Source organism: Lissotriton helveticus, chromosome 2_1 (assembly GCF_964261635.1).
Source record: "Lissotriton helveticus chromosome 2_1, aLisHel1.1, whole genome shotgun sequence".
Lineage (NCBI taxonomy): Eukaryota > Metazoa > Chordata > Amphibia > Caudata > Salamandridae > Lissotriton > Lissotriton helveticus.
This window is the reverse complement of record NC_136059.1, coordinates 605548276-605562370: the sequence shown is the minus strand read 5'-3', so window position 1 is coordinate 605562370 and position 14095 is coordinate 605548276. Positions and strand designations below refer to the sequence as shown.

Here is a 14095-nt window from a genome sequence, read left to right as displayed (position 1 = left end):
CTGTGAGCTTGACCATGTGGCCTGTTGCATCAAGTGTCCAGACGGATCTTCCTCCGGTCCGCGGGTTGGCGGACGGCATTGCTTATACACAGGCCCGGTAATTGTCACCAAAGACTGGCAGGTGGAGTGGGGCCACCCCTGATGAGGGCCCGGGAGTTCTAATTGTATGAGCGGGTGTCTACAGGCCGATTTGTGGAAAGGGCGGCTGGTGACAGTGTCTGTACGTCCCCCAATCTCTGCCATCGATGGATTCTAAGGCCTGGTGGCTAGGAGTTGAGCCTCCCTGTTAGCTTGACATAACCAAGTCACTGAGTGGTAACGGAGCCCTCTGGATCCAATTGTCCCGGTGTAGCAACCTGTGGTCTTCTGATCTTACCACAAAACTGAGTGCGGGAAGAGGGCGGCCTGGAGGAGTGCTGATCGATCTTAGGTGGGCAGTGTGCACGGAGAGTGGCTGGAGTGATGCTGTCACACGAGTCGGAGAAACGTTTATAGTCAATCCTACACCCGGTCTGCGCCCCGTCTACATGGACTAAGCCTGGCAGCGTGAGGCCGGTGTTGTTGTGAGACCTGATACGCTGTTCTTATCTCTAACGCTGAGGCAAGTGGTGTAAAGGGAGGTGTTTTCAATGGGCCATCATGTCATCGGCCAGAATTCGGAAGGAGAAATCCTTGAAGGAACTTCTGCAGAAATCATAGGGCCACTAGGGCCTCGCAGAACTGAAACTAAGACACCACCAATGGATGGAGATGATGCTCCAGCAACTAAGGCGTTCATGATTGAGCTCTTATCGGCGATCAAGTACTATATCCAGGAACTACGCTCCCAGCGGTCTGCGGACCTGAGAGAGGTTCGACGTGATGTTGATGGTATTGGAGAAAGAGTGGCGACTCTGAAGGAGCATGATTTGGGCAGAGAGGAAGAATTACCTCAGCTGCAGCAAGAGATGATACACCTTCAGGAGCAGAACATTGCTCTACAAGCCCACACGGAGGACCTGGAAAACCGCTCCAGACATAATAACATCCGGATTCGAGCGGTCCCTTGGAAAGAGGAAGGCGATGACCTGCGTGCCTACATCAGTGCCCTGTTCATACAAATCCTTGGGGACGATGTGGTACAGGAGATTCAAATGGATCGTTTCCACCGAGTGGGACACCCGTGGGGTGCTAAAGCTCTCCCCCCTGACATCCTTGCCTGCATTCATGACTTTCAACTGAAAGAGCGTATCCTCCGCAAGGCACGAGAGCTTAATCCGGTACAGTTCCGTGGTTACCTGCCTATACTCTTCCAAGATTTGGCAGCCTCCACATTGATTAAGCGCAGAGAATTTAAACATATCACCAGCCACCTTCGAGAGAAGAATATTTCTTATTCTTGGGCTCACCCGTTCTGCCTCATCTTTAAAGATCAGGGTAAACTGTTGCAGATCCGGTCCCTGGAGGAAGCATATGACACATTGGGCCTTGGGAAGAACCCTGCCTCGGCAGGGAACACCAAGCCACTCCCTCGCAGACGACGACGCTCCTCGGACTGGCAGCAGGTCGGGAAATCGGTGCCAAGCAAACGAGAGAGAGAGGCAGCCCTTTCTTCAGTGACACAAGTAACAGAGTCTCCTGGAACTCCTTGATGTATTGAGCACGGCCTCCACTTGGGAGGGTAAGGAAAGAGACAACAGGGAGAGACGGAAGGAAGTCTGTCTAAAGACCGACTGGGTAGGTGACGACCAAGGAGGGAATTCACGGCCCATCTCTCATATAGCTAAACCAGGTAGCTCCATCAGGCATCAGACAAAATAGTTCAGTCTCAATACATTGAGAGAGGAGAGAAGGTGAGACATAAATAGAGGGAGGATGAGGGAGGAGACGACAGGAGAGACAAAAGGAAGTCTGTCTAAAGATCGACTGGGTAGGTGACGTCCGAGGAGGGAATCTTTGGCCTGTCTCCCCTATAGCTAAACCAGGTAGCTCCATCGGTCATTAGACAAAATAGCTAGATCTCAATTGACAAGTGAACATTCACAGATAAACAGGGTGGGGACTAAGGGCCAGGACAGGTGGGGCCAAAGGTCAGTAGCAGGAAAGTGGAGAAGAGTAGAGCGGAGAGGGGTAGGGGGTAGGGGAGGAGGGAGATAAGGTCAAGAGAGAAGCAGGAGGGTTTGTTGAGGCCGTCATGTTAGGCAGGTACAGGCAGTATTTACATAAGGATCAGAGTTACAGGCTACAAGTTACATGTGTTCCAAGAACAAAATAAACATGGGAAAAAAGAAAGCAAAGTTACGGAAATTCGTCCGGGGAGGGATGTGAGAAAAACAGGGAGACGGGGAGAAACTGTGTCCAATGTCCGGCTGGGTAGGTGACGGCCGAGGGGATGAACCCGGGCCGGACTCCTCTATAGCTGAACCGAGCACCTCCACCGGGCATCGGACATAGAGCTCGGACTCCGCTGTCAGAATAATGATCAGGTGCCATCAGAGAATGTCATAATAAAACGGGGGAGTTGGAGAGATGAGATACTGCAGTCCGAACAAAAACCAGATGCCATCTTGAGGTCGGGCACTGTCCTGATAGGGCTCGGTTTAGGAATATTTCGGCTTAGAATAAAGAATGTAGGCGGTCCCCAGGCACCTCCATAGTGATGCCCCTCCACCACTGCAGAAGATACTCTTTTGCAGTGTGAGCTGGGAGGTGTAGTTACTCTAGAGACATGTAGAACAGAGCTGGTGGCATTACTGGCCTGTCTCTACTTTCTAGCCTGTAAATAAAATTTGTAGGCGATTGAATACAATGTCTTTGTTTACACAACTCCCTTTCGTGAGGTAATGCCTTTTCTTGCAATTCACATAAATATAATCTTGCTGTCTCTGTAATTCTGTAGCATTCTGTTGTCTGTTTGTAATCATATCTTATATGAGTTTATCACATTGAGCATAATTTGGTGATGCTTTAGCTGCTTCTTTTGCTGCCAATCTGCTAGACCATTACCCCTACAGATAAGGTCTTGCTAATTGGTGCATCCTGCACACTTTATCACTGCTACCAAAGATGAAAGTGTCAAAGCTTTTATTATTTGTGCCAATACATTTGTATGCATCACAGGGAACCCAACAGCTTGAATAAATCCCCTCCTTTCCCATCTGTAAATGCTAGAATGTACAGTGGTGGTGACGTATGCTGAATCTGAATAAATGGTGACCTCTAGTCCCTCAGCTTGCTGCACTGCATCAATGATGGTTAGTAATTCAGCTGTGCTGAAAAATAAGAAGGTAGTGGCATGTCACCAATGACTTGTAATGTATTGGATGGTCCCTGCTGTTCAGCTCTTAGAAATACTGCTCCTAAATATCTAATCCCCGTTTTCTGATTTTGTAAGAGGCTCCATCGACAAAAAGCGACATGCTCCTAGGGATGGGGTCCTCCCCTACCTCGCTTTCTTCAACTGGTATGTAATTAGCACAGTTGTGTACTTGTTCATCGTCAGAAACTGGGTGTGCAAAGAAAGTTGCTGGATAAACTGTGTAATATCGAACAACTTGTAAAGATGGCACTGAAAATATTACTTTGTACCCAGAGTTATAAGAGTACTCATGCTTCTTTGTAAAATACCAAATACTGCATGCTCTACATAGATTGGTAAAGGTGATCCCATCACTTTTGAGGTGCTTTTCTGGGCTGCAAATGCGATAGCCAATGCTTGCTCACATGGGTAGTGGGCTTTCATGACCGGATCTAGTAGCCCACTTTAGTAGTTAATTGGTTTATGTCCCATAGATGTCTTTTGAGTCAGGACGGCCATCAGTCATTCCATCACAATGACAGAAGTGGTAGAATGGTTTCTTGTAGCCAGGCGTACCTAACCCTGGATGGAGCATTTGTGATTGCATTCTTCAGCAAAATGCTGTCTCTCTTTCATCAGTCCAGTTTATTTTCTTCCCATTGGTATGGGAATCTTTTAGAGCAGTCAAATTGGTGCAATTAGGGTGGCATAATCAAATATCGTCTGGCTTGCATAATTGCTGAGTCCTAGGAGCTGATGCATTTGTTTTGGGATGGTGGGCTTGGGCATATTTCTGATGCTCTCTGCTCTGTTAGATGGCACCCTCCTTCCATCTTTCGATATTATCTGCCCCAAATAATGAACTCCTTTCTGTACACACTGCAGTTTGTCTTTGTCCACTTTGTATCCGTTTTCTGGAAGCATGCAAAGGAGACCAATAGTATACTCCCTGCGTATGACCTCAGTGGGACTACACACCAAAATGCCATCCACAAACTATAAAAGGGTGCAATTGCGTGTTATGTTTGCTAAGTCCTGTCCTGTGCTAAGTCCTGTCCTGTTAAAGATACTTGGGGGCTCACAATAGCCCTGTGGGAGCCTTCTATAGCAATATTAAGTTTGTCTGTATGTGAACCCAGTCAGATATTGACTATCTGGGTGCAGTGGAATGCTGAAAAACTCATTTTTCAAATCAATTACTGAAAAGTGGGTGGCATTTGTAGGAATGTTTGCTAGTATGACTGATGGGTCTGGTACCACAGGAAATTCTGGAATCACTATATTGTTCAAGGGGCAAAAATTGTAAATCGTCCTCCAAGTTCCCCCTTAGCCTTTTTTATTGAGTAAATCGGTGTATTACAGATTGATGCTCTCTCGCATCTCACTCCCTGCTCAAGTAATGCCTACCTTCTTCTGCTTCTTAGGATAAGGGATACTGACGTACCCCGGGCAGTATCGCTCCAGGCTTCAATGTTATTTGCACAGGTTCAGCTACTTTAATCAGTCCCACATCATGTGGTCCTTTTGTCCAAGGACTCTCTGGTACCTTTGCCAAATCTTCTTCTCTTACTGTACTGTCTCGTGCATGTTCTGGCACTGTCCTGTATTGCAACTGTACTCTAATGGGAATATCCATTTGAAATACCACAATTTCAATTGATCGGCTATCTTCAAACAATTCTTCATCTGATATGTTTCTCAATCTAACCTCTGAAACTGTAAATACTATTGATGTCCATGTTGCTTGTCTCTTGTCAAAAGTTATCAATAATGCAGAACGTGGCTTTATTTCTAACACAATGTCCGGTATTTCTAAAGAATCCACAGGCCTCTCTGGTCTAAACAATAGTTCGTTTGGTATCTGCACTGCCTTCCCCAGTAGCGTTTGTGTATGTCACTTACTGGCTGCTCTCCTGGTGCCTACACCCGCACTGGAGTTGTAGCACAAGTTACTTACCTTCGGTAACGATACATCTGTAAGAAACAGTAGTTAGTATTAGATTCCTTACCTTAGAATATCCCCAGGTGTCAGACTGGATCCGGAAATTTTTGCATAGCAGTACCCTTGCGCGTCGGTAGGCGTCGTCTGCGGCTCCGCATCCGTCGTCGGGATGACGTCGCCGGAGTACTTAGACGCCGCCCTCGAGCGCTTCCGTCAGTTCTTATACACAGCTTTTCCGCGCCAGAAACGCAGAGCCATGATAAAAACCAACACTGGTGCCATGAAACTAGGGCCCTGAAAGGGGATGACCTTAACCCTAGATATCGGTTCGCAGAAAGGGGAGGATGGGTGGGGCGGTAAGGAATCTACTACTAACTACTGTTTCTTACAGATATATCATTACCGAAGGTAAGTAACTTGTGCATCTGAAAGAAACAGGTTAGTATTAGATTCCTTACCTTAGAATAGATACCCCAGCAATACCAACCCCGGTGGTGGGTCTGCGAACCAATAATCACACCAGAAAGTCCTGGAGGACTGAACGGCCAAAGAAGCCGTCCCTCCGGACTTGGCTGTCCAGGCAGTAGTGTCTTGCGAACATGTGCAGCAAGGCCCACGTAGCTGCCTGACATATGTCCTGCAAGGGGACTCCCCGGCCCAGGGCAGTAGTAGCCGCCATGGCCCGAGTGGAATGGGCCCTCAGCCCAACTGGAGGTTCCTTCTTAGCCAAACAGTAGCACGCCTTGATGCACAACACGACCCACCGAGAGATGGTCCGTTTGTGCACCGCCCGTTCCTTCTTGGCGCCCACGTAACCAACAACGAGTTGGTCATCCACCCGGAAGGTGATGGACTGCCCGATGTGGAAGGCTGTGACTACCTTGGGCAGGAAAGAGGGTCTTGTCCGCAACACAACCTTGTCCGGATGGACAGAAAGGAAAGGAGGTTTAGAGGAAAGAGCCTGGAGCTCACTCACTCTCCTGGCAGAGGTGATGGCAACCAGGAAAGCAGTCTTAAGTGTAAGAAGATGGAGAGGACAGTAATGAAGCGGCTCAAAAGTAGCGCACATCAGGTAAGTTAGAACCAGGTTCAAGTCCATCTGGGGCATGATGAAAGGAACAGGGGGGAACATATGAGTGATGCCCTTCAAGAATCTGTTAACAATCGGGGACTTGAATGAAGAAGGCTGATCAGGTAGCCTCAAGAAGGCGGAAAGGGCAGAAAGGTAGCCCTTGATAGAGCCCAGAGCAGAGCCCTGCTGGGCAAGAGAAAGAAGGAAGAGGAGAACCTCAGAAATGAGGGCAGAGAGTGGATCCACAGCCTTTGCTGTGCACCATGCCACAAATCTGTTCCACCTGCAGGCGTATACCGACTTTGTGGAGGGACGCCTGGCTGCCAGAATCACATTACTAACTTCAGGAGGCAAGTCAAATGGCCTCAACTGCCGCCGCTCAATTTCCAAGCATGGAGGTGGAGACTGGACAGGTTCGGGTGGAGGACCGTCCCCTGCTGCTGCGACAGAAGGTCCCCCTGACGAGGCAGACGAATTGGGGGAATCGACAGACATGCTGAGTAGCTCTGGATACCAATATCTTCATGCCCAGTCCGGAGCAACAAGGATAACTTGGGCCCGGTCGCGCCTGATCTTCTTCAGCAGACTGGGCAGAAGTGGTATAGGCGGAAAGGCATACAACAGACCGCAGCCCCACTCGCGACGAAAAGCGTCTCCGAGCGAGTGCCGCCTTGGAAATTCCAACGCGCAAAACAGATGACATTGCGCGTTCTCTTCTGTGGCGAATGGATCTAACCAAGGCTCTCCCCATTGCTGAAAGAGGCCTTGCGCCACGTCCGAGTTCAGACGCCATTTGTGATCCATCATGCACCGACGGCTGAGTTCGTCCGCCCTGGCGTTCAGGGAACCTGCCAGGTGGTGAACCACCAGGGTCACGCCCTGATGTTCCAACCACTGCCAGAGGCGCAGAGCCTCCTGGCATAGGGTCCACGACCCCACCCGCCCTATTTGTTGCAGTACCACATGGCGGTGGTGTTGTCCGTGAACACCTGCACTACACTCCCCTGGACAGAGGGGAGAAATGCCTTCAGTGCAAGCTGGATCGCCCGCAGCTCCAGAAGGTTGATGTGGAGCCGGGACTCCGCCGGAGACCAGAGGCCTCTGATCTCCGCCTCTCCCATGTGGCCCCCCCACAACTACGTGCTCCGGTTGGGGTAGGGAGAGGGATCTGCCGCTGACCCAATCGCGGTCCGTGAGCCACCACTGCAACTGTCTTGCAGTGCCCTCCGAGATCAAGACATGGTCGGACAAGTTGCCCTGATGCTGGGCCCACTGAAACTTCAGGTCCCACTGCAGAGCCCGCATCCGCCACCGGGCGTGATGCACCAGAAGGATGCAGGAGGCCATCAGCCCCAGAAGCCGCAGCGTCAACCTGACCGAGACTCAGGAGAAAGGCTGAAAGATCGGAATCAGAGCCTGAATATCCCGAACCCGCTGTTCGGGAGGATAAACCCGAAACTGCGCCGAGTCTAGAACCGCTCCGCTGAAGAGGAGCTTCTGAGAGGGACACAGGTGTGACTTCGGCACAATGATGGAGAACCCCAGCAGGTGCAGGAGGTCGGCCGTAGTCTGGAGGTGGCTGACGACTGTCTGGGGCGAGCCCGCCTTCAACAACCAGTCGTCGAGGTAGGGGGAAGACTGAAACCCCTAACCTGCGCAGATGAGCTGCGACCACCGCCATCACTTTCGTGAACACCCGTGGGGCGCTGGTAAGGCCGAAGGGGAGCACGGTAAACTGAAAGTGCTCGTGGCCTACCGTTAACCGCAAGTAACGCCGGTGGGCCGGCAGGACGGGGATGTGAAAATAAGTGTCCTGCAAGGCCAAAGCTACCATCCAGTCTCCAGGGTCCAGGGCAGCTAAGACCTGAGCCAATGTCAGCATCTTGAACTTCTCCTTCCCCTTTGCCCTTCTTGGGTACCAGAAAGTAGTGGGAGTAACAACCACATCCTACTTCTGACCCAGGAACGCGCTCGATGGCCCTCTTGGCCAAGAGGGCCGTAACTTCCTCTTGTAGAAGTTTCAAGTGATCCCCTGACACGCGGTGGCATGGCTGGAGGGGACGTCTCGAAGGTGAGGGAGTAGCCCCTCGAGCGGCGCGGGGCTGACTGCCAGAGCTCGAGTCGCTTGCGGAACCGCTCCCGTCTAGCTTTAGACGTCAGGGCCCGGCAGTCGGAGCAGGACTTGTCGTCGTGATCTAGGCCCAGACAGTGAAGACACTGGCGATGGGGGTCGATAACCGACATCGGTCAGTTGCAATCGACGCAGGGTTTGAACCCGGGCATCCCTAACGGCACTGTCAGAGTCGACAGACTCGAAAGATGATCAAAAAGGATCGAAAAAGTTAGTCAAAAATTGACTAGGGTACCACTTTTTCCGGATCGGCGCTTGCTGGTGCGGAAAAAAGAAGAACTGACATCAGCGCGCGAGGGCGGCGTCTAAGTACTCCGGCGCCAACGACAGACACGGAGCCACAGACGACGCCTACCGACGCGCAAGGGTACTGCTACGCAAAAATTTCTGGATCCAGTCTGACGCCTGGGGATATTCTAAGGTAAGGAATCTAATACTAACCTGTTTCTTTCAGCTACAGCCATTTGTGGTGCTGCTACAAGTGCCCCTTCTGTACTTGTTTTTTAAGTTTCTGTTGCACCAACTTAGCTGTACCTCTCTCTGCCTGCTCTGTCCTTTCCTTTTTCCCGCTTAAAATAATGTATTTTATGGGTTTGCATTTCTGGCCACAATTTAGCCTCATTCCCACTACTCTGTCTCGGCTTGCTTGTATATCTGTGGGCAGGCCTCATTTCAATACATTTTAAAATAACATTTCATTTCCTCCTGTGTTTTCCCAGTTACATCCTACTTCCTGTACCCATCGTTCTTTCATTCTGGTGATAAATTCTGCAATGTCTTCAGTCAGTTTTCTACTCTATGCCAATGTTGAAGGATGACCTATCAAACTGTGTATTTATCAATGTTATTTGAGGGGATCCTACTCTGGTACAAATGGCATTTACTTAATCTCCCACCAGAGAACTTGACAACGTTTTAACATTGCCCAAAGCGAGGGTCACTCCAGCAGTGTGTTTTTCAAACCATCCTACCCACTTTCCTGCTCCCTCAGACAGCGGAGGTAGTTCTCTCTTTAGATTCTTTTTATCCATTTGTAGCCATGGTACGTTTGTGGGCAGCTGTCCCCCCTTGAAAATGAAGAGTAACGGATTTATTCGTTGAGGATTTACGGGTCTCAAGCCTAACTCGGATCTGGTCTATTACTTTGAATCACTTCAATTGGTTTATCTATAGCATATGACTTCCAGACGGCAAGGCACTCTTGCATATAAAGATAGTTTCAATCTGGGTTGCCCTGTCCCTGACGTGTACAGTCTTCGTCAGTGGTTAAGTCGATGGGCTGAAAAGACCCTTCTTGGGCAATTTCTTCTTCCCCTCCTTTTTAGTCCATTTTGCAAATTTATCTGAGAAAGACTGGACAATAGTAACTACCCTCCTTGTATTCTATTACCTCTATGGGTGTTAGATCTGACCTACTCTTTTTAAGACTGACTTCTTCCATGTTTCTGAAGTGTCTCTAATTACCATAAATGACCCCAGTGGAGGACGCAGGCGGAAATTATATGGTCTTTGGTTAGTGTACTGTTCCTTTGCATCACTGTCAGGCCTGTCTTCCTACTCTCTGTCTTCCTCTGCCCCTCTTATGTCTTGCAACTCATTTGGGGGTTCAAGATATTGTGGCGTCTCTATGTCCCTCTCCCATCCTTTTAATTCTCTTATCCATTCCTCGGTTGACTCCCTCAAAAAAGTTTCTACATAAGTGTCTTCCAACCTAAGAACTACATGACCCGCAGTCCCTTGCCCTCAAAGCTGGACTTCTAGAGAGTTCTGTCTGTCTAACGATGTGCTGCAATTCATTTATGAGTCTGTCTCTGCGGTCCAGCTTTAGACCAGCTTGAGTAGTGTAGGGGTGGGGCCCGAGGGTCCCTCGTCTCCCCAGGACTTGTCTTTTCTCTTTAGGTGGAACTCTAAGGGGGCTTTGGTATCTGCAGCTGGCACAGTGGGGTAAAGTCCATAAGGCAGGGCTTCTCAAAGGACTGTGCATCTTCGGGTGCTGTTGGTTTCACGTTTGTTTTTGTATCGTGGAATACCTGCCATAATGACAGAGTGGCTTCTCTTTTCCATTTTTTCTTTCCATCATGCTTAGAGCAAACGCAAATCAGTATGGGTTCAATTATGTCTTCATGAAATGTCCCTTCTTTCGGCCATGGCTGGGCGTGACCCTCAGTGCCTTTATACCATTGTTTACACTATTTTTGTACCTTCTTTTTATCTGAAGGGAAAGTTTGTATCATGTGTTCCAAATGGTTCTCCATGGTCCCCTAAGGATGTACATGTTTCCTATGTGTATGTAACAGAAGTGTCACTTTGACTTCCTTATTTGTGTTCCCACTATCTTATGTGCCTTTTTGCACCGGTCTTCTTCACTAATACATTTGTATTCAAAGATTATTGCTAACCTATAGCATTGGTGAACACATATTGATTTTACGCAGTGCTGCTTGACTTAACATACACTACCATGAGGCCAAAATGGTGAACATCAAGCACATTTACCGCTAGTCTGTATAACTCTTTTATGGTTATATCAGGATCGGGTGCATGTGGGGGTTCTAAAAGGATTTTGTTCAATACATGTTTCAATATTATTGTGAATATAAACAACTATTTACGGTGCACGAGGAAGTGGTGTCCCATTCATATTTAAAACTCCTTGAATCGTAAATATCTGTGAGGAATGCATCAAGAAGGGCGTCTAATATGATTGGCGACTCTGTTATATGAATTCCAGTGGTATAACATGGACACACGGTTCTCCATGGGCGTCATAGGGAAATATTATTCATCTTTGGGCTTGTCTTGGGAAGTTCTATTTTGATTCCCTGTGTTTCCACCTGAGATGTTTCCCAATTTATAGGACACCATAGGGGTTTGTATTGAAATGGCAAAAATATCGCAAAGATCTTGCTGCCTTTCTTCCTTGCTTATACCAGACTGTATGACACCTGGCGGGGATCCCTGTCACTTCTCTACGATTTGCCCCTTGTGATTATGGAGTACTGTACTCTGTATGTCGTTCTCCTCACTCATGGAGGGATATCTACTTGGAACTCACACACTTTTCAGATTCGCAGTGCTCAGGGCAAAGTCAACTTACACCAGCAGTTTGCTGTCCGATTACCCAACCGTCAGACTCTCAAAGTGATTCCTCAGCCTCATTGCTTCTCCTTAAAACTCATTCCAGATATCTTAAATCTGGGATTTTGGGAGCCGGGCGTCCGACTTATTCAGAGAAAGGCCTGCCGGTGCCGATCGAATGACCGTCTCTTTACCACGTCAGGCTTCATACACCTGTTACCCAGTCATGTATCACTATTTCTACACTAGCCCTCCGGATCTAACCGGGATACCTGTGGGGACTGCCTAAAAGGATGCGCTACTACCTTCTAGATCACTCCCCGAAGAAGCATCTCTTCCAGGAGCTGTTCTCCTGGGTAATACCATATTGTCTTCTAGATCACTTTGTCAATGAGCGTCTCTTCCTTTCTATTTCAAAGGGGAATTCATACTAGCTGTTCTTCCAGTATGTACCGGGAATCACCACATTTCAATCTATTGTTTTCCAACAAAAAGAAAAGAAAAACCCCATACATGCATCTCTATACTATAATTGACAAAGAATCATGTAATTTAACATTTTACGGTACAAAATTCGATCTCTTCTCCCACCTTTTGATGGCAACATGGGACTTTTACCTGCCCATCTTTTATATAAGCAGACTTTAGTATAACACTTGGTGTCTGCTTACCTCATACTTGCGCAGTTTCAATTCAATCAAGAAGTCAAAGGGAAATCCCTGGGGTGTATCAATACGTTACTCGTGTCTATGCTCGCACGGTTGCACTATAGGGAATAAACAGTTTATCGTTGAATGCGTGTCAATGGTACTCCTTAACAACATTTTCCTCTTCAAGAAAGACCTGTATATTCAGAAGAAAGGGACCAGCATGGGCGCTACCTGTGCGCCGAGCCTGGCCTGCATATATGTCAGCTTGTTTGAAAACAAGCACATATACAATGAAGTGAGTCCTTTTTTTGAGAATATCAGAAACTGGGCTCGCTTCATTGATGACATATTTTTTATCTGGCTGGGAAACACAGAGTCACTAGATGACTTTCTGTCATGGCTGAATTTGGGAGACCCAAATCTCAGATTTACAGCAACATATAGTAAAACAAAGGTAAACTTTCTGGATATTAGCATCAAAAGTGAGGACAAACAACTCAAAGTAGAGCTTTACAAAAAGGAATCGGATCGTAATACCATCCTTCACTACCACAGCTATCACCCTAAGAGCCAAAAAGACTCGATACCATTCGGAGAATTTCTTCGCCTGAGAAGAAATTGTACAGATCTGGCAGACTTCCACAAACACGCCGGTGAGATGAAAAAGAAGTTCAGGGAACGAGGATATCCAAGGAAACTGATTGAGCACTCTCTCAAGAGGGCTCGCTATTATAACAGGGACAGCCTACTAACTAAAAAGGAGAAAAAGAATGTACTAGACAAAATAGTAATGGTCAGCCAACATTCCGCCATAACCAACCAAGTAAAGAATATAATCAACCATAATTGGAAAATTCTCAACAACGGACCAGACACTAATACCTTAGAACGTCCACTGTTTGCATATAGGAAAAACAAAAACCTGCGATCCAACCTGGTACACACATACAGGGATGACGTGGTAGAAAACCAGACAACACTCACGGGCAATAGAGCAGTGGGAAATAACAAATGCGGAAACTGCAGCATATGTGACCTTTGTGTAGTCACTAAAAAAGTAGTGCATAATGGTGTCACACATGACATCAACACACTAAATAATTGTCGAACAAAGAATGTGATATACATGATCCTATGCCCATGTGAAGAAGCTTACATTGGGGAAACAGGTAGGGAGGTACGAGTAAGGATTGGCGAACATAAATCGGCGATCAAAAATAATAAGGAAAATGCCCCCCTGGTGACACATTGGAGAGAAAAAGGCCATAGTGAGAAAGACCTCAGGTGGGTCATCATAGAACGGATAAAGGAATTAACCAGGCTAGGTGATAGTACCACCAGACGTAAGCAGCAAGAACAGTGGTACATAATCAAGTTTAACACCATTAAAAGAGGCCTCAACTCGAGGGAAGAATGGGAAACCCTTATCTGACGTGGATGAGTATATCCCCTTTGTAAATGGTCTATGAATAATATGAAATTAGTTCTGATATGAGTAATCACATTTAAATACAGGAAGGAGGACAAACACATAATAATAAGAATAAATGTGGAGGGTACTCAGTCACATCATGTGCACAGTCAAACCTTTAGAACCCTTCGCAAACGAAATTAGGGGAAGTATGGTTATACTTTTTTCACCCCATAAAAAAATAGTCTATCTAATGTAGAATAACATCGCAAATGCCATCAGCATAAGATCGGACCAACAGCAATTATGAATGCCAAATGTAGGGAAGGATCTTAGTCCGCGGGCCATCAGTCAAAGAATAGTGTTATTGTCACTACTAAAACACCAGATCAGGAGCGAATATCATCAGTGGCTAATACCACTGCTTAACATAGGGAAAAATCCAATACTGCTAGCCCTAGTTTCAAGTTGGCTGTGAAAAATCAGGAATCTTTCGATTTACAACACCCCACACACTGATATAACATTAGGATT

The 14095-nt window shown here is 47.4% G+C and overlaps 1 protein-coding gene across 2 annotated transcripts in view; it reads right to left on the bottom strand.

Annotated features, from left to right (window-relative positions):
• The window catches only part of MSH3 (mutS homolog 3), a 1953894-nt gene that overhangs the window by 1687699 nt on the left and 252100 nt on the right, over positions 1–14095 (bottom strand). The window lies entirely within an intron of this gene.